A 25,974-nucleotide genomic window follows, 5' to 3' on the forward strand; every position below is an offset into this window, starting at 1 on the left:
CTGAAGAGCTTGTTAAAACACAGATTGGTAGGCCTCACTCAGAGCTTCTGATTCAGTAGGTTTGGGAGGGTGAGGCCCGCAAATTTGCATTATCAAGTTCTCAGGTAATGCTATGCTATTGGTCTGTGGACCACACTTTGAGAATGATTGGACTAGGCATATGTGTAAGTGTGTGTGTGTGTGTGTGTGTGTGTGTGTATCTTTCTCTCTCTCTCTCTCTCTCTCTCTCGTGTGTGTGTATCTCCTCAGGTGAATTCTAATCTCAAAACTCTTGGTATAGAAAATACCAATAAGGTTGCTTAAGTTCTAAGATACAGAGATTTTAACATAATAAGAGTTGTTAAACATCAAGATGATTTATATAGAAAGGAGATCTGTGGACAAATATCAACTTATTGGTGAATTTTCATTAAAAACTTGTTCTTATAAAGCCTTTTACAGTATTTTTTGAAAACTAACATTTTTTTTTACTGCATATATTGTTCTTCATTTTTCCATAGATAACTTAGTTGATTATCAGTGTCTCATCATTTGATAAGACCAATGGAAGATTTGAATAGTAGCCAGGTGCTTTCAAATTGCTTGAAGAGAATCTTATAAATTAGTAGTTCAGAGGCAATTCTGCAATTGTTTCAATACGTGGGATTGCAATAGTGCTCTAAATACTGATTCTTTTACATGATCATGTATAAACCAAGGAGTATTCTGTATTTTTCAGTATCATTAAAGAGCCCTATTTTTTAGATGAACTATTTAAAGACTTTTCCTTTGGTCCCTTATATTTTCCTTCCTTTCCTAGAGGCCCTCAATCCTCAGGCCTCTGACACCTCATGCCTTCATCCCCTCTCAGTTCCTCCAGGATGAGGACTGTCTCCCGTTACAGTGATGAGCCACTTCATCCCTTCTCAGTTTCTCCTGGATAAGGACTGTCTCCCATTATAGTGATGAGCCAGGAAAACATCTGAATGGCAGTGCCTGCTGTTCTTCATTATTCTCGAGTCTCTGGAAAGGCCTCTGACTTAGTAAATGAAAGAAGAAAACAAGCTTCGACACATTTGTAATCACAATGTCAAAAAGGTCTTCAAAATCATTCTCAATGACATATTCTCAGAGAAATCTACCATAATCACTGCGAGAACTGGTAATTAACATAATCGTTTGCCCAGTATTCTTTAGCTGTTGAAGCCATTTTTTTTCTTTTTTTTAACAGATTCAGGACAACTGTGCAAATATCTGCCTGGATCTCTTTTTATTTCTGGAAAATATATACCACAGTTTTCCTTAAAAGCTGACATTTTGTAATTGTGTTGAATACCAGCAAATACATCCTTCCAAAAATAAAAGGGTTTTTGACCATTGTTCGGTTTTGTTAAATAGTCCACCACTCTGGCACATTAAAGAGTTACTGGAAAGTCAAAGTAGTTATCATGAAACAGTACCTTCCTGAGTGGCAAGCCATTCCAGTGTCCAACGAGAACTGCTTCCACTCCTTCTTGCCATATGCCTCTGCCAGCACCTCTGGAGTCAGCATATTGGTGCCATGGCTTACACTGAGAAGAGTGCCATTATCTGCAATTTTAATGAAATTCTCATCTTCTAACTCCAATGCCAAACTCTTGAAACAGAAAGACCAATCCTCTGGGGTCACATTGAGCACTTCCTTATTATACCCTCTCTCCTAAACTAGAAACTGGGCAAAGCTATAAGCTGACAGAGTCACTGATGGCTGGGAAAAACAGCTGAACCATGGCTGCGCGGGGAGAAATGGGGAGTGTCTCAACCTGGCAGGGTGTGAGGAGAAGACAGGTGGGACATCGCCAATCAATCCTGTGATTTTTGTCCTTCATTCTGTTAAAAGGACGTATCACATTGCATCACATGGATAAATCCCACTTGGTCATGATGAATGATCTTTATAATGTATTTCTGAATTTGGTTTCCTAATATTTTCTTTAGGATTTTTGCTTCATTATTTGTCAGAGATATTAGCCTGTAGTTTTCTTTTATTCACGTGTCTTTGTCTGGTTTTGTTATAAGGGCAATACTAGCCTCATAGATGAGTTTGGAAATATTCTCTCCTCCATTTTTAAGAATAGTTCAAGTAAAATTGCTGTTCATTCTTTAAATGTTTGATAGAATTCAGCATTGAAGCCATTGGGTCCCAGATTTTTTTTTTAACTTTTTTATTTATTTTTTACTGGAAGACTTTTTAGCATGGCTTCAATCTCATTACTTGTTATTGGTCTGTTCAGGTTTTGGATTTCTTCCTGATTTAGCCTTGGTAGCGTGTATGGGTCTAAGAAGTTGTCCATTTTTCTAGATTTTCCAATTTATTGGCACATAGTTGCTTATAGTAGCCATTGCCATGATCCTTTGAATTTCTTCAGTACCAGTTGTAATGTCTTCTTCTTCATTTCTGATTTTACTTATTTGTATCCTCTCTCTGAGTCTGGGTAAAGGTTTGTCAATTTTGTTTAAATTTCAAACAAGCAACTTCTTGTTTTATTGATCTCTTGTACTGTTATTTTTAATTTCAATTTTATTTCTCCACTTATTATTTCTTTTGCACTACTAATTTTGGGTTTGGTTTGCTCTTGCTTTTCTAGTTCTTTAACATTCATCATTACATTTTTTATTTGATGTTTTCCTTCATGTTTGATGTAGGCACTTATAGCTATAAACTTCCCTCTTAGTACTGCTTTTGCTGTATATCATAGGTTTTGGTATGTTTTCTTTCCATTATCATCTGTATCAATAACTTTTAAAAGTTTTTTCTTATTTTTTTTTTTCTTGACCCCCTGGTCATTACAGGAGCATATTGTTCAATTTCCATTATTTGTATAGTTTCCAAAATTTCTCTTCTAATTGATTTTTGGTTCTATTCCAATGTGGTCAGAGAAGATGCTTGATATTATTTCAACATTTTGAATGTTTTCACACTTGTTTTATGACCTAACATATGGTCTATCCTTAAGAATAATCCATGTGCTGAGAAAAAGAATGTGTATTCTGCATTCATTGGATGAAATGTTCTGTAAATATCTATTGATTTATTTGATCTATAATGACGATTAAATCCCATGTTTTCCTGTTGATTTTCTGTCAGGATGATCTGTCTATTGGTGAAAGTGGGGTGTTGAAGTGTCCAGCTATTGAAGACCCCAGAGACTGGAGTCTATCTCTCTCTTTAGCTCTAATAATATGTGCTGTGTATATCTGTGTGCTCCAATATTAGGTACACATATATTTAAAATTGTTTTATATTCTTGCTGCATTCACACCTTTATCATTATATAGTGTCCTTCTTTATTTATTTTTATAGTTTTTATCTTGAAATCTGTTTTGTCTGATACAAGTTTAGCTACTGCAGCCCTTTTTTGGTTTCCAATGACATGGAATATCTATTTCCATATTTTAAATTTTCAATCTCTGTTTTTTTATAGGTGACATATGTTGCTTGTAGGCAATAAATCAATGAGTCTTGCTTTTTTTAATCTATTCAGCCATTCTGTATTCATGTGCATTCAATGATATTATTGATAAGTAAGAACTTACCCTGTCATTTTATTATTTGCTTTCTGCTTGTTTGGTGGTCTTCTCTTTCTTTTTTGCTTCTTTCCTGCCTTCATTTTAGTGAAGGTGATTTTCTCTGGTGATATGATTTAATTTCTTCCTTTTTATTTTTGATGTATTTATTGTACTTTCTTGGTTTGATGTTACCAGGAGCCTTGCTATTAATATCTTATAAGCCATTATTTTAAGGTGAAAATAACCTAACACTTTTTGCATGAATAAACAAAAAACAAACAAAAATAAAATTAATAAACACTCTATGTCTTAACTTCATCCTGTCACTTTATAACTTTTTGTTGTTACAATTTATACCTTATGGTGCTACTGTGTCTTGAAAAGTTGTTGAAGTTATTACTTTTTATTGGTTCATTATTTAATCTTTCTACTTAACAGTAGTTTACCCACCACACTGATGGTGTTATCTTTTGTGTTTTTCTGTGTACCTTCTATTACCAGTGATCTTTTTACCTTCAAAGATTTCTTATTGCTCATTAACATTATTTTCTTCCTGAATGATGTACTCCATTTAGTATTACTTGTAGGACATATCTTGTATTGATAAAAATGCCTCAGTTTTGTTTGTCTGGGAAAGTCTTTATTTCTCTTTAATGTTTGAAGAATAATTTCACCAGATATACTACTCTAGGGTGAAAGTTTTTCCTTCAGCATTTTCAATATGTCATGCTACTCTCTCATAGCCTGTAAGGTTTCTACTAAAAAGATCTGCTGCCAGACATATTGATGCACCATTGTGTGTTTATTTTTTTTTTCTCATGCTTCTTTTAGAATCCTTTCTCTATACTTGACCTTTGGGAGTTTTGTTATTGCATGCCTTGAGGAAGTCTTCTTTGGGTTAAATCTGCATGGTGTTCCATTACCTTCTTGTATTTGAATATTAGTAACTTTCTCTAGGTTTGGAAAGGTCTCTACTTTTATCATTTTGAATAGACTTTCTACTTCTAGCTCTTTCTGTGCCTCACCTTTAAGGCCAATAATTCATAGATTTGCCCTTTGGAAGATCTTTTCCAGATCCCCCTGGTGTGCCTCACTGTTTTTTGTTCTTTGTTTTTTTTTGTCTCCTCTGACTATTACCAAATTGCCTGTGTTCATGCTCACTAATTCTTCTCTTGACAATTTTGCTATTAAAAGTCTCTGATGGACCTCAGAAATAACACTACACATATACAACCATCTGGTCTTCAAGAAACCTGACAAGAACAAGCAATGGGGAAAAAATTCTTTATTTAATAAATGGTGCTGGGAAAACTGGCTAGCCATATGCAGAAAACTGAATCCGGACCCTTTCCTTACACATTATACAAAAATTAGCCCAAGATGGATTAAAGACTTAAATGTAAAACCCAAAACCACAAAAACCCTAGAAGAAAACCTGGGCAATACCATTCAGGACATTGACGGGGACAAAGACTTCATTACTAAAACACTAAAAGCAATGGCAACAAAAGCCAAAATTAACAAATATGATCTAATCAAACTAAAGAGTTTCTGCACAGCAAAAGAAACTACCATCAGGATAAATAGGAAACCTACAGAATGGGAGAAAAATTTTGCAAGCTACCCATATGACAAAGGTCTAATATCCAGAATCTACAAGAAACCTGAACAAGTTTACAAGAAAAGAAACAACCCCATTAAAAGGTGGGTGAAGGATATGAACAGACACTTCTCAAAAGAAGACATTTATGCAGCCAACAAACATATGAAAAAAAGCTCATCATCACTGGTCATTAGAGAAAAGCAAATCAAAACCACAATGAGATACCATGTCATGCCAGTTAGAATGACAATCATTAAAAAGTCAGGAAGGCCGGGTGCAGTGGCTCACAACTATAATCCCAACACTTTGGGAGGCCAAGGAGGGTGGATCACAAGGTCAAGAGATCGAGAACATCCTGGCCAACATGGTGAAACCCTGTCTCTACTAAAAATACAAACATTAGCTGGGCGTGGTGGCACGTGCCTGTAGTCCCAGCTACTCGGGAGGCTGAGGCAGGAGAATCACTTGAACCCGGAAGGCAGAGGTTGCAGTGAGCCGAGATCACGCCACTGCACTCCAGCCAGGCAACAGAGTGAGACTCCATCACCCCCCTCAAAAAAAAAAAAAAAAAAAAAAAGTCAGGAAACAACAGATGTTGGTGAGGCTGTAGAGAAATAGGAATGCTTTTACACTGTTGGTGGGAAAGTAAATTAGTTCAACCATTGTGGAAGACAGTGTGGTGATTCCTCGAAGATCTAGAACCAGAAATACCATTTGACCCAGCAATCCTATTACTGGATATATATCCAAAGGATTATAAATCATTCTACTATAAAGACACATGCACACGTATGTTTATTGCCCTACTATTTACAATAGCAAAGACTTACAATCAACCCAAATGCCCATCAATGATAGACTGGATAAAGAAAATGTGGCACATATACACATGGAATACTATGCAGTCATAAAAAGGAATGAGTTCAAGACTTTTGCAGGGACGTGGGTGAAGCTGGAAACCATCATTCTCAGCAAACTAACACAGGAACAGAAAACCAAACACCGCATGTTCTCACTCATAAGTAGGAGTTGAACAGTGAGAACACATGGACACAGGGAGGGGAGCATCACACACCGGGGCCTGTCGGGGGATGAGAGGCAAGGGGAGGGAGAGGATTAGGACAAATACCTAATGCATGCGGGGCTTAAAACCTAGATGACAGGTAGATAGGTGAAGCAAATTGCAATAGCACATGTATACCTATGTAACAACCCTGCACATTCTGCACATGTATCCCAGAAATTAAAGCAAACATTTTTTAAAAAGCCTCTGATGCAACCTGCAGTATGCCAACTGCATTTTTTAACTCCAGAATTTCTGCTTGACTCTTTTTAATAATTTCAATCTCTTTGTTAAATTTATCTGAAAAAATTCTCAATTCATTTTATGTGTTACCATGAATTTCTGAGTTTCCTCAAGACAGCTACTTTGAATTCTCTGTCTGAAATTTCACATATCTACGTTTCCTCAGAATTTATCCCTGGTGCCTTATTTAGTTTATTTATTGAGGTTATGTTTCCCTGGATTGTTTTGATACTTGTATATGTTTTTTTGTGTGCGTCTGGGCATTGAAGATTTATGTATTTATTGTAATCTTAATATTCTGGGCTTGTTTGTACCTGTCCTTCTTGTGAAGGCTTTCCAGATATTCAAAGAACCTTGAATATTGTATCTAGGCTATATCTGTTTTTTAGGGGGAGCCCAAACCTAGTAATGCTGTTGTTTTTACAGACCCATAGAGGTAGAAGTTCTGGAAGAATTCTCTGGATAACCAGTCAGAGACTCTTGTTCTTTTCCCTTACCTTCTCCAATACAAAGGGAGTCTTTCTTTCTCTCTCTTTTCTGAGCCACCTGGAACTGGAGATGAAGTGACACAGGCATCCCTACTGTCACCACCCACAGGACTGTGCTAGGTCAGACCTGAAGCCAGCAAAGCAATGAGTCTCGCCTAACCACTTCCTTGGTATCACCTAAGTTTACTCAAAGCACTGAGGCTTTAGAATCAACAGGTGCGAAAGCCACCCAGACCTATGTCCTTTCCTTCAGGGTAGTGAGTTTTCCTAGGCCGTGGGTGGGTCCAGAGGAGCCATCTGAGAGCAAGAGACTACAGTCAAAAACCTCAGATATTTACATGGCATTCTATTTTACTGGAGCTGAGCTGACACTCAAATCATAAGACACAGTCTTTCTCACTCTTTCCTCTTTTTTTTTTAAAGGCAGAGGAGCCTCATTTTATGGCCACTGCCACCTCAGGCCCATGGTTAGTACGGTCAGACTACTACCACCAATGATTCCTTAAAGCTCAAGGGCTCTTCAGTCAGCTTGTGGTGAAGTGAATGCTGTCTGGCCTACGAGTAACCCTTCAGAGGATTGGGCCCCATGGCCCAGGAAATGTCCAGAAATACTGTCTAAAGAGCCAAATCCTGGAATTGAAGAACCCAAGAGCCCACTTGATTCTCTACCCACCTGTGGCTGAGCTGGTACCTAAGGTGCAAGACAAAGTCCTCATTAGTTTTCCTTCTACTTTCCTGAAACTTACAGATTCTTACCCAATAGCCACCACAGCTAGGATGAGTCTCATCTGAAGCTAGCAATTCTGAGTTTCACCTATAGCCCTCAACATAGTACGTGGGTATTGCTGCTGGTTATTTAGGGCCCAAGTGTTCTTCAGTTAACAGGTGATGAATCTTGCCAGGACTGGGTTCTTTGCTTCAAGGCATCATGTTTCTTTCTGGCCCAGGGTGTGAATAGAAATGTATAGGAGCTAGGGCCTGAAAAGGGGTCCTCACAACTCTGAGCAGTGCCCTATTCTGCTGTGGCTGAGCTGGCATCCAAGATGCAAGACAAAGTCCTCCTCAGTCTTCCCTCTTGTCTACTCAGAAAGAAAGGGCCTCTTTTGGAGCCAGGAGCTATGCAGCCTGGGGTTAGGGGAAGAATTCTGCCAATACTCCTCTGGATGCCCCAGCTGGTGTCTCAGTATGTCACATGCCCTCCCAATCCACTGTCTCTGGGCCCAGTTCAGCCCTAGGTTTCGCCTAAGTGTTGCAGTTCTTGCGACTTTAACTGCCTTTTGAGTTTATTTGGGTCCCCAGAGCCCTGTAACATGTGTGGGTGATTCTTACAGGAAGTCAAAGTCTGACCACTGGGATCAGTGATTGCCCTCTGGCTGGGACGGGTTTAAATGCCTTCTCTGTGGGTAGGCATCAGCTGAATTTGGTTTGGCTTTCCTTTCTGCTCTAATAGGACAGCACTGAGCTCCTTGTCTAATAATTGCTGTGATCTCGCTCCTCCAGCACCCAGAGATGCTCTTCACAGCATGCTGCTGGTAATGGGGGATGGGGGATGAATGGTGCCAGGTGTTCAAGCCTTTTTTTAAACCCCTTTAGTGCCTTTTTTAGTAATATGATATTACAACCAGGTACTGTTGAGTGTTCACTGCATTTTTGTTCTTACAAAGGTGCTTTGATGTGTATGTAGATAGTTGTTAAATGGGTATGCTTGTCGGGGGGATGATTAGTGGAGCCTTGTATTCCTCCATTTTGCTCAACCCCCTCCTTTTTCTGTTGTTTTGAGTAAGCAACCCCACATTTTCCTTTGGCACTGAGCCATAAAAATTATGTAGCCAATCCTGAACACAGTTCCTCGGATATAGTAGCATTCAATAATATGTAGCTTTTATAAATATATATATATAAAGAGTAGATAAATAATAAAAGTTTTTTTAAGTTTTAAAAGAATAGCCAGTTTTATTTTATCCAAGCTATAATTTATTTAAAGATAGAATAATGCTGGTAATAATGGTATGTATGATGAAAATTATGGAAACATAAATATGTATAGATAGAAAAAGATTGATATGAAACAAAAACAGTGGTTGTGTAAAGTTATTTTTATTGTGCACAATTATTTTCTCTATTTTAAAAAATGGTATGCCATATTTCTCTGTTTTATGGGACTGAAAATGCTCACTAATTAAGTAAATACTGACCAAGCACAATAATTTTATATGTAGCTTCACCTGATAGAAAAGGGCTAACTTAGTACCTGCAATGACATCAAGAAATTATGATGTTAAGAAATCAAAGCAAATTAGTTTCTTATCACTTGTTTGGGCTACTTATAAATCATATATTTTTCATTTCGGGACAATTTAATAGAGATTTAAATATTTAGCAGTTCAAATGTTTCTCAATATGAAGAGATTTAAAGAAACAAGGTCTGTCCACTTTGATAGATGTTCTACGAAGTGGTAAAATGCACAAACCTAAACCTTAGACTTGCCAAAACTTGCCTCTTGAGGTAAAAGTGGAAAATTGAAATCTGTGATTTAATCTTGTATTCCATTTAGGCTGAGATAAAAATCAAATTCAATTAAAAGTGGAATGACATTGATAGTATAAAATTGTGCATTCATATTTCACTCATTTTAAACATAAAGTATGCACTTTTCTGCGTTTGTTTCCCAAAGTCAAACTGGAGGAAAGTTCTTTTTGCAACATTGCTCAGATTTTCTCTGATTTCAAGCTGTACCAAGTATATTAAGGCCCTTATACGCTTGCTGAATTTAAGAAGTGGTTGCATGTATAATGACAAAATGCCTGTGCTTTGAAGTCATCTCTGGGTTCTAATTTCCTCTCAACTCATTGTAGGAAAAATTAAATGGAGGCTGGGCGCGGTGGCTCACACCTGTAATCCCAGCACTTTGGGAGGCCAAGGCGGGTGGATCACGAGGTCAGGAATTCGAGACCAGCCTGACCAACATGGTGAAACCCCGTCTCTACGAAAAAATACAAAAATTAGCCAGGAGTGGTGGTGCATGCCTATAATCTCAGCTACTCAGGAGGCTGAAGCAGGAGAATCACTTGAACACAGGAGGTGGAGGTTGCAGTGAGCCAAGATCATGCCACTGCACTCCAGCCTGGGTGACAGAGTGAGACTTTGTCTAAAAATAAAAAATAAAAATAAAAATAAAAAAATTAAATGGAATAATGCAAATAGAACTGTTACTACAGTGCCTGGTCCACTGTTGGTATAATAATAGATGCAGATGTAGATAAATAAAAATAAATATTCTTATACAGAAATGTTCATGTTCTTCTACTTCTTGCATAAATTCACTGGAAATTTTCTTTTATAGGTTTACTGTTTATTTGGATCCAGTTAGCTATTAAGTAAAATAATTAACTCAGCAATCGTACCTTATATGGCAAATCGTACCATATATGTCATACAAAGAAACATAGTTTATTATGTATTCTGCTGTTACAAATTTTTATATTACACACATAAGAATTATATTTAAAAGAAATAGCCTACTTTGTAAGCTCACTAATACTAGTAGATGGTTTAATGAATTATATTTTTAATGCATTTAAACTTACTTTAGGTAATATTCCATTTTTTGAATAATATTAATGTATTTTAATGCCTGTATATGATGAGGCTAGCAATAAGGCAAAAATATGTCTGTTAACATAAGAAATGGACGTTGTACTTTTACTTCAAAATGCCAAATTAGTAAATTACCCTAAGCTTACAGTAAGAGGTTGTATTCATAGGCAATATTATCTTATTTCAGTCTCAAGTTCTTAGAATTCTCACCTGTAATGACTCCTTTCATGACTGGATTTTCCCTTTCCTGAATACTGATAATGATCATCTATTTTATACAAAGTGAATTCAAAGTTATAAACTGCTGTTAATTCAAAGCAAAGCCCTATTAATGGTAGATGCACTAAGCAGTATATATTGTACAAATAGGCATTGTCATCTGTCCAAAGACAGCATTCCCAATGTCAATTTTATTGATATTATTTCCTCCTAGGAGCTTAAATTCTAACCATTAAAAATCACTTCTGGATTTCACATACTAAAAATGGAAAATAAACGGAGTTATCTTTGAAAGATTAATGTTGAAAACTGTTCATATATAAGAGGAGAGGAAAAATTCTGAAGTTCCTTACATTAGCATGGTGTACTTAATGGGATTAGCAATATTTTCCTATTGGTAAATACAGAAAGTACCAGGTTCTGAGAGGCTGCAATGCAGAATCTCAGAATAGTTTTGAATGCTGAATTATGCTTTTATAAACTTGTTCTGAAAAAAAAAGGAGTTTTCTGATTAAAATATTTTTGTAAAATGAGTTAATAACTAGTCTTATATACACCTGTGACTTAAAATCTTACTGCCAGCATGATGGAGTGATTATAACCTATTACTCCCTGTTAGCAGTAAAGCTAAATTTGCAGCCCTGTGTTAATTGTTTTGTTTTAATAGGCAAAAACACTCTTTAAGGTTGACTCTGTGAAACTAAGGAGATAAAGTATAAGTAAATGGCATGCAAAGTAAATGAATACAGCATAAAGTCCAAGGTAGAGTATCATTTTTTTTTTTTTGGTGGAGGAAGAGAAATAATGGCCAGGACATAATTACCCTAGGGATTTTTCTCAGACTTCACATATTCTCCAACAGTTTAGGATGCGGTATAATGGTACAATCAGAAAATTCACCAACCACCAGAGAATTTTAGCTTAAGAGGAAATTTCCATGTGATTTTTATATAGCAGGGATATTAACCCTTTATGTGGCCTATATGTTGGAATTATTTTCCTGGCTTGTCATTTCTTTTAACACTATTATATATATATGTAAATATATATATATATATTTATACACATACTATATATATGGTATGTGTATAAATATATATATTTACATATATAATAGTATATATATGTAAATATATATATAAATATATATATATTTATACACATACCATATACACATATATACACACATATATTTATACACATACTATATACATGGTATGTGTATAAATATATGTGTGTATATATGTGTATAGAGGTATACTTATATTTTTGTGAAAGAAAATATAATTTTATATTCTCAAATGTTTTTTACTTTAAAGCTTCTGAATTTCACATCACACTTAGAAATGCCTTCTTGTGGGTAAAACTAAAACATTCCCATACATTTTTGTTTACAAGTTTTGCTTATACATTGAAAGCCTAAATATCCTGAAATGTATTCTTATTTCAGAGTTTTAACTAATTTATTTTCAAAGAGCTAATTATGTTTAAAATATATATTGAAAAATACATCCTTTCATTACTAATTTGAAATGTCAATTTTATTATTTGCTATGGGAATTAACCTTGTTTTGTGTTTCTCTTTTATTCCATTGATGTATATGTTTATTCCTCTTTTAGTACCCAAATACTGTAACTGTTGTACATTTACATTATGTTATATAACTGCTAGGGCAAGACCTATGTCCTCATTATTCTAATTATTTTTAAATGACAAATCTTACACAATTTTTCTTTCAAGTAAAATCTAGAATTTATCAAGTTCTGAAAAAAAATTCCACTAGTTGTCTGATTTGTACTGAAGTTCAATTTATGAATCAAATTGAAGAAACTTATATTTTGCAATATTGAGTTATTACATTCAAAAAGTAGTTTTGACATCTAAGGTCAGCTACTGCGAGTGGTCCTGAGTTCATTTTTGTCTGCTCTCCTTAAAATGGTCTAGTGCCATAGTGCTACTAGCTTGGCTTGGATGTTTGTCCCCTCTAAGTTTTATGTTAAAATGTAATCCCCAGTGTTGGAGGTGGGCCCTGGTGAGAGGTGTTTAGATCGTGGGAGTGGATCCCTCATGAATGGCTTAGCACCATTTTTTTTTTTTTTTTTGTAATGAGTGAGTTCTCATTACGAGTTCACACAAGATCTGGTTCTGTAAAAATGTGTGGTACATCTCCCTTCTCTCTCTTGTTCCTGCTCTCACCATGTGATTAATTTGCTCCCCCTTCATCTTCTGCCATGATTAAGAGCTTCCTGAGGCCTCTCCAGAAACTGAGCAGATGCTGGCACCATGCTTCCTGTAAAGCCTGCAGAACCTTGAACCATTTAAACCTCTACTCTTTGTAAATTACTCAGTCTCAGGTATTTCTTAATAGCAATACAAAAATGGCCTAATGCAGATAATTGGTAACAAGGAGTGAGGTGTTTCTATTAAGATACCTGAAAATGTGGAAGCAGTTTGGAAATGGGTAAAGAGCAGAGGTTGGAAGAGTTCAAAAAGCCCAGAAGACAGGAAGAGAAGGGCAACTTTGAAACTGCTTAGGGTCTTGTTAAGTGGTTGTGACAAAGATGTTGATAGAAATATGAACACTGAAGGTCAGGATGATGAGGTCTTAGATGAAGATAAGGAACTTTTGGGGAATTCAAGTAAAGTTTACCTAGGTTACATCCTAGCAAAGAGCTTGGCTGCATTTTGTTCACATCCTACAGCTTTGTGTAAGGTTTAATGTAAGGGTGATGACTTAGGGTATCTGGTAAAAGAAATTTCTAAACAGCAACACATGCAAGAGTGGCATGGCTGCTTCTAATAACCTTTCATCAGATATGAGAGCAAATAAATGACTTAACATTGGAACTTATATTTAAAAGGGAAGCAGAGCATAAAAATTGGAAAATTCACAATCTGGATATGTCATAGAGAAGGAAATTCAATTTTAAATGGAAGAATTTAAAAGGGCTATGAACCTTTCAAAATATTAACATGACTAAAAGGGAGCCAAGTGCTGATACCCAAGCTAAGGAGAAAAAGGCCTTGAGGCATTTCAGAGATCTACTAGGCCACCATTCTCATCATAGGCTCAGAGGCCAAAGAGGAACAAATGATTTCAGGGGCCAATCCCAGGGTGCTAATTCTCTGCTCAGCCTCAAGACACCACTCCCTGCACTTCAGCTACTCTAGTTCTATCTGTGGCTCAAAGAGCCCTAGGAACAGCTTGGGCTGTCACTGTAGAAAGTGCAAGACACTGTTAGCCTTGGTGGTTTCTATGTGGTGTTAAATCTGCAGGCAAAGAGAATACAAGCATGAAAGGGGCCTGGGAGCTTCCCCCTATATTTCAGAGAATGTATAAGAAAGCCTGGTTATCCAGGAAGAATCCTGCCACAGGGATGGAGCCTTCACAGAGAGACTCAACTAGGGAAGAGCAGAGGGGAAATGTCAGGTTGGAGCCCCTATGCAGGGTCAACACCAGGGCACTGCCTGGTGGAGCTGTGGGAATCGCGCTGTCACCCTCCAGACCTCAGAATGGCAGATATACCAGCAACTTGCAAAGTCAGTGTGGAAGAGCCACAGGGGTGGAGCTGCCCAAGGCCATTGGAGCCTACCTCTTGCATCAGTGTGCCCAGGATATAGGACATGGAGTCAATAATTATTTTTAAGCATTAATGTTTAGTGTCTGCTGTGCTGTGTTTCAGAATTGTGTGGGGCCCATAGTCCCTTTTTTGGTCAATTTCTTCTGGAATGCTAAAGTTTACCCAATGCCTGTACCACGATTGTACCTTGGGAGTAAACAACTTGTTTTGATTATACAAGTCCATAGGTGGAAGGAGATGAGTCCCATATGAGATTAGGACTTTAAACATGATGCTGGAATGATTTAAGATGGGAGGAGGGGGTGGAAATTGGCAGGAGATAATTTTATCCTGCAATGTGAGAAGAACATGAGATATAGGAGGCCAGAGGTGGAACAATATAGTATGAATATTTGTCCCTTCCAAATCTCACAGTGAAATGTAATCCCCAGTGTTGAAGAGGGGGCCTGGTGGGAGGTGTTTTGATCATGGGGGAAGATCCCTTAAGAGTGGCTTAGCATCATTCCCTTGGTGATGACTGAATTCTCACTTTGACGTTTCATGAGATCTGGTTGTTTCAAAGTACGTGGCATTTTTACACTCTCTCTTTTGTTCCTGCTCTTGCCATGTGACACTCTACTCCCCATTCACATTCAGCCATGATTGTAAGCTTATGGAGGCCTTCACCAGAAGCAGATGCTGGCATCACACTTGCTATATACCCTGCAGAACCATGAGCCAATTAAACCTCTTTTTTATTATAAATAACACAGTCTCAGGCATTTCTTTATAGCAAAACAAACTATGGCCTAATACACCTGGTGACATAAATTAGGAGCTTTCATTTTTTTTTTCTGTGCTCTGGAACAGGTAAAATAGCAGTAATTTTCTATTCCTTGAAAGTTTCTGTTCCTTGAAGTCAATTGGAAAATCATTGCTTCTGTTTTCTTTTGCCAGGTAAAATTTTATAATCTTACATTCTTCTACATTTTTGGCCAATTTGCGTTTTATTATTTTTACCTCTCATTGCATGGATTTTTTGATAAAATTTATTTTTTTAAATTTTAGTTAATTAAGATTTGTAAATTTCTTGATATAGAATTTTATATTGTAGTCTCTTGGTTTTTAAATTCTTCATATGCAGTTTCTCATTTCTAAATTTGCTTAAGTATTATTTTATTATTTTTCTGAGTTAGATCAGTGTATTAGTCCATTCTCATGTTGTTAACAAAGGCATACCTGAAACTGGGTAATTTATAAAGGAAAGAGCTTTAATAAACTCACAGCTCCACATGGCTGGGGAGGCCTCACAATCATGGCAGAAGGTGAAAGAGAGGAGCAAAGGCACATCTTAAATGGCAGCAGGCAAGAGAGTGTGCTCAGGGAAACTACCCTTTATAAAACCATCAGATATCCTGAGACTTACCATCATGAGAACATCCTGGAAAAAACCCATCCCCATGATTCAATTACCTCCTACCAGGTCCTTCCCATGACATATGAGGATTATGGAAGCTACAATTTAAGATGAGATTTGGGTGGGGATGCAGCCAAATCATATCATTCCATCCCTGGCCCATCCCAAATCTCATATCTCATATCTTCATATTTCAAAACCAATCATGCCTTCCCAAATGTCCCCCAAATTCTTAACTCATTTCAGTATTAACTCAAAAGCCCACAGTCCAAAGTCTCACCTGAGGCAAGTAAAGTCCCTTCTGCCTATGAGCCTGTAAATTCAAAAGCAAGAGAGTTACTTCCTAGGTACAATTGGGTATAGGCATGGTAAACACACTCATTCAAAATGGGAGAAATTGGCCAAAACAAAAGGAGCTAAAGGCTCCATGCAATTCCAAAATCCAGCAGGGAAGTCAAATCTCAAAGCTCCAAAATGATCTCACTTTACTCCATATCTCACATCCAGGTCATGCTGCTGCAAGAGGTGGGCTCCTGCAGCCTGGGGCAGCTCCACCCATGTGTTGTTGCAGGGCACAGGCCCCCTCCTAGATAATTTCATGGGCTGGCATTGAGTGTCAGCAGATTTTTCAGGCACACAGTGCAAGTGGTCAGTGGATCTACCATTCTTGGGTCTGGAAGTTGGTGGCCCTGTTCTCACAGCTCCACTAGGCACTGCCCCAGTGGCGACTCTTTGTGGGGGCTCCCACCCCACATTTCCCTTCTACATTGCCCTACCAGAGGTTCTCCATGAGACCTCCACCCCTGCAGCAAACTTTTGCCTGGACATCCAGACATTTCCATTCACTCTCTGAAATCTAGGCAGAGGTTCCCAAACCTCAGTTCTTGTCTTCTGGGCACCCACAGCCTCAACACCATGTGGAAGCTGCCAAGGCTTCGGGCTTCATGCTCTGAAGCCATGGCCTAAGTTGTACGTTGGCCTCTTTTAGCCATGGCTGGAGTGGTTGGGATTCAGGGCACCAAGTACCTAGTCTGCCCACAGCAGGGAGATCCTGGGCCCTCCCCAGGAAACCATTTTTTCCTCCTAGGCCTCTGGGCCTGTGATGGGAGAGGCTGCTCCAAAGTTCTCTGAAACGCCCTGGAGACATTCTCCCCATTGTCTTAGGGATTAACATTCAGTTCCCAGTTACTTACGCAAGTTTCTGCAGCAGGCTTGAATTTCTCCTCAGAAAATGGGTTTTTCTTTTCTATTGCATCATCAGGCTGCAAATTTTCCAAACTTTTATTTTCTGCTTCCTCTTGAATGCTTTACTGCTTAAAAATTTCTTCTGCCAGATACCCTAAATAATCTCTCTCAAGTTCAAAGTTTCACAGATCTCTAGTGCAGGTGCAAAATGCCACCAGGCTTTTTGCTGTAGCACAACAAGGGTCACCTTCACTCCAGTTCCCAACAAGTTCCTCATCTCCATCTGAGAACACCTCAGCCTGGACTTTATTGTCCATATCACTATCAGAATTTTGTTAAAAGCCATTCAACAGTCTCTAGGAAGTTCCATACTTTTCCACATTTTCCTGTCTTCCTTTGATCCCTCCAAACTGTTCCAATCTCTGCCTGTTACCCAGTTCCAAAGTCTCTTCCACATTTTTGGGTATCTTTACAGCAGTGCCCTGTAAAGTACCTGGTACCTGGTACCAATTTACTGTATGAGTTCATTCTCACAATGCTAATAAAGACATACCTGAGGCTGGATAATTTATAAAGGAAAACGTTTTAATGAGCTCACAGTTCCACATGGCTAGGGAGGCCTCACAATTGTGGCACATGGTGAAGGAGAAGCAAAGGCACATCTTAGATGGCAGCTGGCAAGAAAGCATGTGCAGGGGAACTGCCCTTTATAAAACTATCTGACCTTGTGAGCCTTGTTCACTGTCATGAGAACAGCATGGGAAAAACCCAACCCCTGATTCAATTACCTCCCTCTAGGCCCCTCCCATGACACATGGGGATTTTGGGAGCTGCAATTCAAGATGACATTTGGGTGGGGACATAGCAAAACCATATCAATCAGTCATGGGTGAATTTATTTTTACAGAAGCAACAATTGCTTTTGGTTTAAGTATCAATTTTATAAGATTGTAACTATTTTTTTATCTGAAATAACTTGTTCCTACTTTTGTTGGCTCATTTTGTTGTTATTTTCCTAAATTCTTGAAAAAGATATTTGGTTCATTAATGTTTAAAAAATTACAGAGTGATTAAAATTATTGGTTTTATACTCAACACAGTTTTAGATACTTAAGTAAAAATATTTTATTCCTTAAATTGCATTAATAATGACAAATATGTGTAGACTGACTTTATTGAATTTACCTTGAAGCACTATGATTATTAATAATAAAAACATTAATAAATAATTTTATTGAGTGCCAATTATGTTCAAGCATTACTTATTTTACTTAATCTTTTCAACAACCAGTGAGATGATTTAAATTTATCATTCCTCATTTATATGTAAATAATGAAATACTCAGAGAAATAAAGGTACTTGCTCAAAGTCATGCAACTAGTGAGTAGCAGAGCTAAGAACCCAAGACTTTGTGACTCCAAAGCTCACAATTTTAACTAGTACTCTTTGCTGCCAAGTCTATTCAAATGACATAATTATATCAAGATGGGAGAAGGAGAGAGGGACAAATATATATTGAGAAGTTATTAGGAAACAATATGTGCTATGCATTTTCCATTTGTTGTCTTTTAAATGCAACAATATGACATGCTTGATTGACCTCACATTAATATCAGTATAGTCTTTGAAATAGTTCCTGATATACTATTGACATTAATCTAATTTTATCAAAATATATAGGCCTTTGGAAATACTTTCAACTTGAAGAAAAATTTCTGTCTGTTACTTCATCTTACTTTTCTCTGATTATATTATAAATGGACAACAATGCTTCTTAGAACAATCTGAATAAAGTCAATTTAGATGAAGCTGAGGATATGGGAATTGTGAAATATTATTCAATCTTGAGTGCTTGATAAGTGAATGTGTGTGCACCAAGGAACAGAATATCATAAATGCCTTAGGAAAGCTAATTTTTAGGTAAGGCTTAAAGAATCCAGATGAAAATGCTATGAAAAAAACATACTGCAGAAAGGGAAAGTATTGAAGAAAGTGGAATTAGGCAGCTATTGGCATTCATCCCAGTAAATTCTAAGTAAATAAAAGGGTGGCAAGTACAAGGTGGTAAAATTAGAATTTAAATAAGAAGGATTATCAAGACTCAGCACACAGAATTAATAAACTGTATCGAAGTATGTGTCAAGGACAGAACCGGGAAAAGCATATCTATAAAATAAGTAAAGACAAAGCTTAACAATGTATCAAAAATACTACACAGTACAAGGTACATTGTACCTTTGGCTAACATCCAGAGCCTTTGGGCTGTATAAAGAACAATCATAAATAATTCTGAACCTATGTTATAAAATATGAGAGCCACTAGCTACATGGGGCTATTAAACACTTAAAATGTATTAATAGCTGGCATTAATTGATGCGTGTTGAAAGTGTAACATACACACAACATTTTGAAATCGCAGTGAAAAAAACAGGATGAAATATCTCCTTAATATTTTTATTTGATTAATGCTGAAATAATGTTTTAAATATATTGGGTTACAATGTACTGTTATAATATATTGTTTAAAAATAATCTTTTTCACTTTTTAATATGGCAAATAGAAAATTACTTATGTTACTTGTATTACATATCTGTTGAACAACACTGTCGTAGGCCAACACACACACACACACACACACACACACACACACACTCAAAAGAAAGCCCCACAAAAATAATATTATGGATTAACTCTGATCCAGTATCTAGGCTTTATTTTCAATGATATCTACTAAAGATTAACATTTTAGAGTTTAGTAAGGCTCTCAAATTACACAAATTATCTTTCTCAAATTGAAAATTATTAACAATCTACTTCATTATATATGTCTATATAATAAAAAACTATTTGGGAAAAAATAAAATGGAACAGATGGTTTTCACTGGTGTGATTCAATAAACAAACTATATTCATCAAGAAAAATATTAAAATTTTGCTTTAGAATTATTGCATTTGATTTAATTAATGATATTTTAAAGTATGATATGTAATGATTAAATATTTAATTTGAAATAATTTGTCAAAGTCTTCATAATAATTGAGCCCAAATGTAACATTGTCATCAGCTCTGTTCTTTCCCTACTTTATATTGGCCACAAAAAAAGAACATGCAACTGGAGAAACAATCAGGTTTCATTCAGTGGCCAAAGAATGGAGAAGTAGAGCTCACGCTCAAAAGGCATCTTCTCTCTAGGCAATGGCAGGGAGTTATAAAGGCAATGGGAGTTATAAAGAGTTAGATGCAGGGTGGGAGAAGTATGTAGACATGTATGGAGAGGAGTTCCAGGAACACAGGCATAGTTCATAAACATACTACTTCATACATTACATGTACACAAAATGTCAGGGGTCTTCCCTCATGGGAGAGTTTTCAGTATTATCATGATATGTTAATGACTTAAAGATAACTGGAAGTCAGCTGCTGTCATATGCACCAGTTTTGGCTGGGTCTGGACTCCCTCCGATATCTGACAGAGGGTCATGAGGCCATGCGTGACATTCAGGCCATCTGGTTTTCTTTGGCATCTGTGCCTACAGATAAAAATACTAAAGAGAAACTGTCGAAGACCAGGCTGTCCCGATGGCAATACAATCTATTTATTTGTTAAGGGCTCAGGCATCTGTTAAGCATGTTAATGAAAGCCAGGTTTCTTCTTAAAGTAGATCACATTATGACTAACTGAAACTTCTCTTGTTGGATTTTCAGATATATCATACAGGACCATGTATCCTAGTCTTCATAAAGTGGATATTTGTCTTCACAGCATCTATTCCATCCCTCCCTCATTTTGGGGCAGCCATGCAATTTGGATGGGATTGATGTTCATTATAGGGATGAGCACTGAGAGCTATAATCCAGTTAGCATAATCTCACTTCCTCTGCAATACCAATTAAATTATGTATAGTCAATAACCCTGACCCCAAACAATAAATGTGTAGTATTTTTCTGGGCATCATGATTGGTTCAGATTGATTCAGAATAAAATACAGGACTTTCCTATAAAGATGTAGCATGGTGATGTAAATTCTGTAACTGCTGTAGCCATTTTGCTACAATGATAAAGAACAGCCTGAAAACAATTGCAACACATGGAGAGTGGCAGCATTGAGAAAAATCACAGAAAAACTAAGCTAGAGGCCTAATAAAATTACGCCTGAAATCCTACCTCTAGGCTTTTTCAACTACATTTTGTCAATACATTTCATTCATTGTTTAAAACAATTTGAGTTTGAGTTTTCTGTTATTTGCAATCAAAAGCATTTAAACATTAGTATTTATCATTACTATGTGTTGGAAACATTTCAAATCCTCTCTTCTAGTTACTATGAAATATACATTATTGCTAACTATTGTCACCAGGGAACTTTAGAACTTCCAACTGTATGTTTGTACCCACTAACCACCCTGTCTTTATCCCTCCTTCCCACCCATTCACTCTTTCAAACCTCTGTGATAAATACCCCACATACCTTAATTTGATCATTACACATCTATACATGTAACAAATACTCACGTGTACCCCCAAATATGTAAAATATTACGTATCAATTTAAAAAGAAATTCTAAAAACTTGTAAAAAGCATTTAAACTGAAATATCTGTAGTTTTTCCTTATTTTTATATTTTATTGTAAATATTTATCTGACTGTTTGATCTAATTTCTTATTAGTCTTTCCCAATATCAGAACTTTCTGTATTTTCTCTCTGTCCTGTCTTCATTTTAATCACCTGTTCTTTGTAATTTGGAAGAATATTCATACAATAATATTTGTTTGAGATTTAGTTAGAAGACCCTCAGTCAATTACCATTTGACATAACTATATTTAATCTTTAGATTCCTCTCTCTCTCAAAATTTTGGTCAGTCATGGTGGTCTGTTTGTAATTAGGCAACATTTTGCTTGAGTGAATCTTCATAACTGAAGAGTAACATTATGATAGTTGAATTGGCTTTTTGAGATGGCAAAATACATAGTTCGATATTGTTGTTTGCTTATTATTACATTTGATTTCTATATGTCATTGGGATTACTGTGAAATTCATTTTTATGTCTAATAGAATGTTCAAAACATTAGACTTACTGAGTCTTTCTTTGAATCCAATTTTAAGCAGGTAGATCCATGCTAATATAGAGGTCTTTCTCTCTATATACTCATATCCTTTCTCTTGCATGCAGTCTTACATGTTCTATCTATAGCTCCAGTTCTATGCCTCCCTGAGCTATGCTTTTTTAGCCCATGCAAACTCACCTAATGCTGCTGCTACTCATAAATGACTCTTCTGTTGCCATCAGTCTCTGTTTGCTATTAGCCATATATGGATTCAAACATAGAAGTCAGTTTTTTATAGTATATTCAATATACATTGTGAAGCATTATTTATATAACCCACATAATACTGGACAAGAATGAATAACAGTAAATACAAGAAGTATTGTATCCTAGAGGAAGTTTTGTGGCACTTTGCATTAAATGATCTGGTAACCATTTCCACACACTGCAAATGATCTCTTTTTACTTCAGACATCGTTAAAATGTCACTTTACTACAGTTAGCAGGAATCCTGCACATTAAGAAAATACAGGTAAATACTTAAAGCAATTGGATCAGAGTCAGCACTGGAACATTATATAGCCATAACCAAGGTCTCCTAGATCTGCATTGTCTAATACAGTAGCCTGTATCCATATGTAGCTATTGAGCATTTGAAATATGGCTAGTCCAAATTGAGATTAGCTGAAAGTATAAAATACACACTGTATTTTATAAGACTTAATATGAATAATAAAGAATGTAAAATAGCTCATTAGTACATTTTATTAATTTCACGATAAAATGATAATATTTCAGTTATGTTGGGTTAAGTAAAATTATTAAAAATTGATTTCACTTGTTTCTTTTTGTTTAATAATGCTATTAGAAAATACAAAATTACATATGTTGTTTACATTATATTTTTATTGGACAGTGCTTTTCTATGGCATATTGAAATCGCCCAAGCATTTCAATAGATATTGACTGCTTACAACTTGAAGCCTGAAGTCTGTATATGCAACTTCTAAGTCACAGTAATAAGAATACTGAAGCAAGAAAAAATCCTAGCAAGAACCATGTGAGGCTGAGGAATCTTTTTATAAGTTCCCAGGTTGATAGGACAGAATCAGTTTTAAGAACAGTTGTCTTATAGTCATCCTCAACATACATTTTCATTTTCTTCATAGGTTTTCAAACAAAAGAACACCACTGAGGGATTGTTATAAAAGAAGCTTGTACCCCAGCAGGCTCTCCCTGACTTAGCGTTGAAAACAAAACTAGTTAAGCAATGCTCCTTTACAACTATGGCTTTTTTTTTTTTTTTTTTTTTTTTGAGACGAAGTTTCGCTCTTGATGCCCAGGCTGGAGCACAATACAATGGTGTGATCTCGGCTCAATGTAACCTCCGCCTCCCGTGTTCAAGCAATTCTCCTGCCTCAGCCTCCCATAACTATGGCTTTAAAATCACCTTGTCCATCAAGTGGGCTATAAGCAGAGAAAATTGAGGTAAGTGCCCTATATTGAAGTGTACCAACCTATATATACATAGTAATACATATTGCTTTACCATCACAGATGTAGTTTAGAGCAACAAAATATTTCCCTAGAGAGATATCCTCACTCTATAACAAACTTTGCCTTAAACACAATGAGAATGGACACAGTAGACAGAAATAACAATTAACAGAAATACAAAATAAACTTGGAGAGAGAGCAGAGCAAGATGGCCAAATAGAAGCCTCCAGTGATTGTTCCCCTACCACAGGAACACCAAATTGAACAACTATCCACACACAAAAAATGTTCTCTCATAAGAACCAAAAATCTGGTGAACAATCACAATACCTGCTTTAACTTCATATTAAAGACATATGTAGGAAAACAAAGGGTAGGAAAGACAGTCTTAAATAGCCTACACCACCCTTCCACCCCTCCTATGGCAGTGGCCATGTGGTCCAGAGAGAGAATCTGTGTGCTTGGGGAAGAAATAACGCAATTATTGTGGAACTTTGCATTGGAACTCAGTGCTGCCCTGTTACAGTGGAAAGCAACATTGGGCAGAATTCAGTTGATACCCATGGAGGGGGCATATAGACCAGCCCTAGACAGAGGGGAATCACCCATCCCAGTGGTTGGAACCTGAGTTCTGGCAATCCCTGCTGTCAAGGGCTAAAGTACTTCAGGGTCCTAAATAAGTTTGAAAAGTAGTCTAGGCCACAAGAAATGCAAATGTTGGGCAAGTCCTGGTGCTGTGCTGGGCTCGGAGTTGGTGGATTTGGAGTGCATGAGACCTAGTGAGATAGGAGCCAGGATGGCTAAGGGAATCTTGTGCGGCCCCCTGCAATCCCAACCCCAGGCAGTGCAGCTTACAGCTACGGGAGAGACTCCTCCCCTCTGCTTGAGGAGAAGAGAGAGAACAGTAAAGTGGACTTTGTCTTTTCACTTGGATAACAACTCAGACGCCATAGGATAAGGTGACAAGCAGAGTCCTGAGGTCCCCATCCCAGGCCCTAGCTCACAGAGGGTATTTCTAGAAACACTGTGGGCCAGAAGGGAACATGCTACCTTGAAGGGAAGACTCACCCTGGCGGGATTCATTACCTGCTGACTCAAGTATCCTTAGACCCTGAATAATCAGCAGTGGTAGCCAGGCAATACTCACTGTAGGTCATGGGTGATAGAGCTGTTCCAGCTTCAGGTGTTACCCAGAACAACCCTAACTGTGGTGGCTAAAGGGAGAGACTTCTTATGCTTGAGGAAAGGAGAGAAATGAGTAAAGGGGATTTTGTCTTGCAGCTTGGGTACCAGTTCAGTACCTAAGTGGAGTAGAGAATAGAGCAGGCCCATTGGGTCACCAAATCCAGACCCTGGCTCTTGGACAGCATTTATAGACCTGTCCCAGGCCAGAGAGTTACCCACTACCCTGAAGGGAGAGACACAGGCCAGACAGAATTCACAGCAAACTGACTGAAGAGCACTTGGGGGTGAGTAAATATCAGCAGTAACCAGGCAGAACTTGCCATAGGCTGAGATGGTGGTGGCTATGGGGAGAGAATCCTCTGCTTGAGAAAAGGAGAGGGAAAAATGGGAAAGACTGTCTAGTGGCTTCAATGCCAGTTCAGCTGCAGTAGAATAGACCAACAGGTAGATTTCTAAGGTTCCAGACTCCAGGCCCTGACTCCTGGACGACACCTCCAGACATGCCCAGAGCCGGGGGAAACCCACTGTGCTTAAAAGAGTGGCACAAGCATGGTTGGCTTTAACACCTGTAGGTGGTAGAACCCTAGGGCCTTAAGAGAAGATAGGGGGTAGCCAGGCAGTGGTCACTGCAGTACTTGGGTGAGACCAAGGGTTGTGCTGGCTTTGGGTCTGACCCAGTTCAGTTTCAGTGGTGATGCCCACAGAGTTGGTTGTATTACTCTTCTCCCAGCTATTGGCAGCTTAGCATAGAGAGAGAGAGACTTCATTTGTTTGAGTAAAATTAAGGGAAGAGAAGAGATTCTGTCTGGTAATCTAAGCAATTCTACCAGATCTTACCCAAGACCACCAAGGCAGTATCTCTATGAATCTGTAAGAGCCACAGTGTTGCTGGGCTTGAGGTGCCCCATAAAGTAGATATAGCTGCAGCAAACAAAGGCTTAGTTCACAACATCCAAGTCCCTTTGAATACTTGGAAAGCCTTCCCAAGAAGGACAGTTACAAAGGAGCCCAGACTATAAAGACTAAAATAAATACCTAACTCTTCAATGCCCAGACACAGACAAACATCTACAAGTATCAAGACAATTCAGGAAGACACAACCTCACCAAATGGCCTAAATGGGAAACCGAGAGCCAATACTGGAGAAACAAAGATATGTGACCTTTCAAACAGATAATTAAAAATAGCCATATTGCGGAAACTCAAAGATATTTAAGACAACATGGAGAAGGAATTCAGAATTCTGTTACATAAATTTAGTATAGAAATTGAAAGAATTAAAAAGAATCAAGTGGAAATTCTAGCTGAAAAATTCAATTGATAAACTGAAG

The 25,974-nt window shown here is 37.3% G+C and overlaps 1 pseudogene; it reads right to left on the bottom strand.

Moving 5' to 3' along the window:
* Positions 1-505: 505 nt before the first annotated feature.
* On the bottom strand, positions 506-22,223 carry LOC100581525 (annotated as a pseudogene).
* Between the last annotated feature and the right edge of the window lie 3,751 nt (positions 22,224-25,974).

Source organism: Nomascus leucogenys, chromosome X, assembly GCF_006542625.1.
Source record: "Nomascus leucogenys isolate Asia chromosome X, Asia_NLE_v1, whole genome shotgun sequence".
Lineage (NCBI taxonomy): Eukaryota > Metazoa > Chordata > Mammalia > Primates > Hylobatidae > Nomascus > Nomascus leucogenys.